Source organism: Phoxinus phoxinus (assembly GCF_949152265.1).
Source record: "Phoxinus phoxinus genome assembly, chromosome: 10".
Classification (NCBI taxonomy): Eukaryota; Metazoa; Chordata; class Actinopteri; order Cypriniformes; family Leuciscidae; genus Phoxinus; species Phoxinus phoxinus.
Window position 1 is genome coordinate 34669739 of NC_136885.1, and position 6258 is coordinate 34675996.

Genomic DNA, 6258 nt, shown 5'->3' on the forward strand with positions numbered 1-6258 from the left:
TCATCCATCCATCCAATCATCCATCCATCCAATCATCCATCCATCCATCCATCATCCATCCATCCATCCATCCAATCATCTATCCATCCATCCATCCATCCAATCATCCCTACTATCCATCCATCCAATCATCCATCTATCCATCCAATCATCCATCCATCATCCATCCATCCATCCATCCATCCAATCATCCATCCATCCATCCAATCATCCATCCATCATCCATCCATCTATCCATCCAATCATTCATCCATCCATCCATCCAATCATCCATCCATCCATCCAATCATCCATCCATCCAATCATTCATTCATCCAATCATCCATCCATCCATCCAATCATCCATCCATCGATCCATCCATCCATCCATCCATCCTTCCATCCATCCATCCTTCCATCCTTCCATCCATCCATCCATCCATCCATCCATCCAATCATCTATCCATCCTTCCATCCATCCATCCATCCATCCCATCATCCATCCATCCATCCTTCCATCCATCCATCCATCCAATCATCCATCCATCCATCCAATCATCTATCCATCCTTCCTTCCATCCATCCATCCATCCATCCATCCATCCATCCATCTAACCTAATTTAGGAATATTATACATACAAATTATATAAAACATGCATATTTACATTGTAAAATATGATTATTTAAAACATATTTAAATATTAATAAATATATTTATATTTACATATTAAATATTTATAAATGTGTTTTTGAGATGGATAAATACTTAATACTAGAAGAAAAAAATGAGGGTACATGCTTGCATATTATTATACTTTCCAAATCATCATTAATATTTCATTTTTGTCTTCGCTAGGTTTGCCAGACACACAAACGTTCCTTCTTTAACCGGATTTTTTGGGATGGTTGGATCACTATACAAGGACCCGTAGAGAAGATAAACAGCCGAGACAAAAGAAGTGATTCTTCCTGAACTCTTTCCGGGAAGGTATGTGCACATCTGCCATCATCTGTTCCCTCTCTGGAATATTTTCCCTCACACCTTCTGTAATTGTCCCATTCCCACTTTGCCACCTATAATGTTACCTCTTAAATTATAAACAGTCTCAAACTTGGCAGGACGTTGTGACCATATTTCTGAAATGAAAACCGCCGGGACAGTTTTAGTTCAGCGGTTAGTTCAATACATCATTACAATATTCAAAGTCATTATAGTTAAACTAGTCAGATAGTTCTGTTCATGTGTATTTATTTGGCCAATCAAAAGTCAAAGATCTCAATATGCACTCGCACTTTTTTTTTCTCTAGGAACTTTCCACATTCATTTTATATCAACAACTTTCTAATTTCTGTCTATTTTTATTCCTCCTGCATTGTAGGAGCAACACACAAGTAAAAGGTTGTAACACACTGGTTTAAAACTTTCCACATATGCCAGCATGACGAAATTTTATGTATTTATAGTTGCCATATCAACACTACATAGAAAAAAATGCACCAAAATTAAAAAATCTTTGGAAGATATCACTCAACATTTATTTAACCATAGCAAAAGTTAATTTCTTAAGTTAATATTTCATTTTAGTTTTTTGTGTTTATTTAAAATTAGACAAATCTGATATTATTCTAATCTTATATCTGTTATTTAAGAGTTGAGACAGTTCTTTAATGCTGATCTAACCAGATAAGACACTATCGGGGTTTAAATCCAAGTTGTGCAGGCGGGGCATGTTGTCACACTGTGTAATACTGAGACCCTATTATAACTATTCTACACTTGTATTAATTCTATTTTGAAACAATAATAAAAAAGTGAATAAAGTCTGAGAGTCAATGTTCAGAAATGATGATTTTTTTTTTCAACGCTTTATAGCTGTTTTGCTGTGTGTTTTTTGTCAAACTAAAAAATTACTTTATTTTTTATTTATTAAAAAATGCCATTATTTTACATTAATGAATTGATCTCCGTCCACATTAAAACGACTGAAAACGTGGATCACGTAAGCATTCACCAACACTGGGCATGAGCGTGCCGGTGTACACAGGCGCATGTAGGCAGTGATAAGATTGTAAAATGCAGAATTGACTTGCACAACAGCTGCTAGCAAAGACATCAACGTCAGTAACGCTTGTAATTCGTTATCCATGTTGCAGTCACTAACGTTACGTAGTCCAGGCTGTTTTTGTAGGTTTTCTTCCCAGGGACGGGTCATGTGACGGGTGGCTGACGAATCAGGGAAGGGTACGCCATGACTGATGACACCCAATCATAGAGCCGAGTGTGAGCCTCTGCGTCATCGTTTCTAAAGTCCTCCGTTTTGACCGTCTTCACTAAAACGCCCTGCGGAGATTCAAAACGCAAAACGGGGTCGGCAGCGTTTCTAAACTTCTTCGTTTTTGCCGTTGTAGTCTGGACGGGAGGTGCAAACGTAGCTAAAGGTCTCCGTTTTTTTAAAACGAAAACGCAGTAGTGTGGATGGGGCCTAAGTTGTCAACACTTCGTAAAAAATAATACACATTTTTGGATATACCAAAAAAAACGTTTTCAGCAACACCGGGTGATCACGTGAGATTTTACGGGCTTTTCCCAAATCACGGAACTGACCTCGACGTCCGGGTTAGCGCTAGCATAAGCCATCAGGAAAGTGTTATTTAAAGGGGTGATGAACTGAGAAATAAAATTTTCCTTGAGATTTTGACATATAAGAGGTCATCATACTACTGAACTGAACACTTCCTTGTTAGTCCAATAAAAGCTTTTATTGACAGCAGACCCAGTGAACGACAGGTTTTTCAAAGTAGGGATCTATGACGTCACAGGGTATCAAACCCCGCCTCCACAGAAGAAGATCGACGCCTACTTCAACACCGCCCATTTAGCCCCGCCCACAGACTCACACATTAAATGAAACTCATTATAACATGCAAAACTGTTATCCAATCATAGCAGTGGGCGTTTACTTCCACATCTTCAATGCGGCACACACATAAAAACTGAGCGTTTCAGGAGCTAGGCTGAAAACCAGGGTAGAAAATAGCCTATTACTTATTAATTTTGATGTTTTTTATTGTAAAAACCAAGTGAACATCCTAAGTTGACCTCAGACAATAATAAGACCCCTTTAAATAAACTCCTGATGTACTTACACACTTTCCAATGCTGCGTTTTATGAGTGCAGAAATTATTTGTAGTACTGTAGAAGTTTGGTGCCATTCTGGGCATTATTATTGCGGTAATTTACCAGATACAACCTTGGATCCATTAGCGCCTGCACTACGCCATTCGGCTGATATCTCTAAATAAGCTCTATCTTTAATAATGTTTGACCAAGGGAAAATAAGCTTCTGTTTGGCTCGAGGTCATGGTGCAAAGGACCCTAGGTTGAAATGACTCCAAACCATCCCTTTAAGTCTCCAACGAAAGAACAACCTCAAAGCAATAACATTTCCAGGCGGGCAACCCTGATGCTGCATTTTCCTCCTGCTCCATTTACACAGGCTGGTGTTTACCGAAGCAATTCAGGTTAAGTGCTTTTGTTGAAGGGCACAGCTGCCCCATTCCCACCTGGGAAAAGAGGTAATGCAATCATGATCTCCTTGCCAAGCTATAGATGCGAAGTGAGCTATCGGAAAGCCTCGTTCGCTGAAAGCCAGAGTTAGACGACGCGGTGGTGACGTGGCTTTAGTTTTACCCGCTCCCGCCCCTGTAGCGCTGAAGACAGTGGAGATAATTGCATATTGATAGCCGAGCTATAATTAATGATGATGAGCTTAGAGGCAATGCTATCTGCTCAGGATCCCATGCAAACGCGGGCCGGGATTATGCCAAAGGCCTCATGTTGAGTCTGGTCCTCTTGAATCTGTGGCACAGTTTGATCGGTAACTGCACTGAATTAAATGGTCAATAGTTCAGCAGGTGCTTTACGGGATGAAGTCAGGCTTGTTATTGATTCCAGAAGTCGATTTATTTGTTATTGGCGAGGTTTTTGAATAGGTACAGCTGGCCTGATCAACAAAGACATGTTGGTTTTCATTTCTTTCTTTGTTTTGTACTTTATTAAGCCGTCCAATTCAATACAATTGTGTTTGCATTCCCTTCCACCACCCATAAATTAATAATAATAATAATAACTATGTACAGGTGAAACAATCGTGCAAAAGTTCATTTATTTCAGTAATTCAACTTAAAAGGTGAAACTAATATATTATATGCACTCTTAGAAGAAAAGGTTCTATATAGAACTTTAAAAGGTTCTATAGGCGCTACGTATTTGGAACCCCTAAAAGGTTCTACACTCTTAGGAAAAAAGGGTTCATTGGGGTTCTATATAGAACCATAGGGTTCTTTACTCAACTCCAAATAACCTTTTATGGTAAAAAGGTTCTATAATGACAAGAAAGAACCCTTTTGGCACAAAGGTTCTTTAGGCTATTATTTGACAAAACAAAATGAATGAATGAACCCCTAAATGAACCCCTTTTGATTGAACCCTTAAAAAGGGTTAGAACCTTTTAGGGGTTCCAAATACGAAGCGCCTATAGAACCTTTTAAGGTTCTATATAGAACCTTTTCTTCTAAGAGTGTGGACTCATTACATGCAAAGTGAGATATTTCAAGCCTTTATTTGTTATAATTTTGATGATTATGGTTTACAGCTTATGAAAACCTTTTCACAATATTCTAATTTTGAACTCAAGAAGAAGTGACAACATGTAGAAGAACAGGACATTTCTGAATGGTTAGTTGATGAATTTATGAAGCTTATGTGTAGTTATCTTCTAGTTATTGATTAGCATATTATGTCATGATAATCTATAAATCGTGTTCCGGGGGCGGGGCTTATGTAAATTTTAGGGTTGGTGATGTCACTAACCCAGGAGGAATGTCGTGTAGTTCCTACCAGCCGTTTTTTGTAGTCCTTAAAAAGCGATTTCTTTGAGCGTTGTAACTTTGCAGATGTTGTTTATGATCCAACAGCAACATTACACACTAACTACAGTTAGAAAAGTGAAATCATAATCAACCACCCCTTTACATTTTTTGTCTGATCATTTATCATGCATATCCACAATAGTCTATATCTGTTTAAATCAAAGCATTGCTTCAGTAACGATGCCGAGATCTCAGAGCTGTATATTAGCACCGAAACTGAAATGTTGCAGTGGAATCATCCCTAGTGTGTTCAGATATCTGGATGTGATATGTCTGGACTGGTGTGTATCAGGTAATGTGTGTGTGTTTGTGGGCCCGTGGGGGACAGAGCTGTGTGTGAGAGTGATGGTCCGTGTCTACAGGACTGCAGTGAGGACAGTGTCAGCGTGACTGATGGCGGGCGCTCGGAGACAGGCTGTGTTGGAGCTAGTGGAGCGTGTAATGAACGCTAACTCACTCTCCGCGGTTCCTCTTCCTCACATCCCGGTACAGTTCTCCTGGGCCAGGGACACACGCTGAATGCAGAAGTGTGTTTTAATGAGCTGTCGTGTGTATACGACTGCTCTGCTCATCCAATCAGAGTTTAGAGTTGTAGCTGTCGGTTTTATAATGTCAGTTTTACCGTTTTGAGTGGTTGTAACTCGAGTGTTCAATTCAAATTCAATTGAACTCACATTTGTTTGTATATTCCTTTAATACACATCGTTTCAAAGCAGCTTTACAGAAAATACACCAATCCACATTCAAATGTAGTGGTCATCATACTTATCATAGCCAGTCTAATACCTCGAACCCCTTTGGTCTAACATATGTACTTAAAATATCTAGAGCTGTGAAACGATTAATCGCATCCAAAATAAAAGTTTGTGTTTACATGATATGTGTGTATTGTGTATAATTATTTTGTATATATAAATACACACACATGCATGTATATATTTTAGAAATATTTGCATTTATATACTGCATGTATATTTTTATATAATTGATATTATATATAAATAGAAATATTTTATATATAAATAACACATTTTTCTTAAATATATACATGCATGTGTGTGTATTTATATATACAAAATAATTATACACAATACACACACACATATATATTATATTATATTATGTAAACACAAACTTTTATTTTGGATGCGATTAATCGTTTCACAGCTCTAGAAATATCTCAAAGGGACAGTTCACCCTAAAATGAAAATTAAGTTATTATTTACTCACTCTATTGTTGTTCTGATGCCGTATGCCATTCTTAATTTTTTCTTAGGAGAAAAGGAGAATTTCTTTTAAAAATTTTTGCTTGCGCTCATCCACATCCACATTCAATTCAATTCAA

The 6258-nt window shown here is 37.8% G+C and overlaps 1 protein-coding gene across 8 annotated transcripts in view; it reads left to right on the forward strand.

Annotated features, from left to right (window-relative positions):
• znf385d (zinc finger protein 385D) overlaps positions 1-6258 on the forward strand; it is a 221756-nt gene that overhangs the window by 74567 nt on the left and 140931 nt on the right. For all 8 annotated transcript variants that reach the window (XM_079626320.1, XM_079626319.1, XM_079626316.1 and 5 more), the window contains one exon: positions 837-968. The gene's annotated coding sequence lies outside the window, so the exon portion shown is untranslated. The remainder of the gene's footprint in view (positions 1-836; positions 969-6258) is intronic.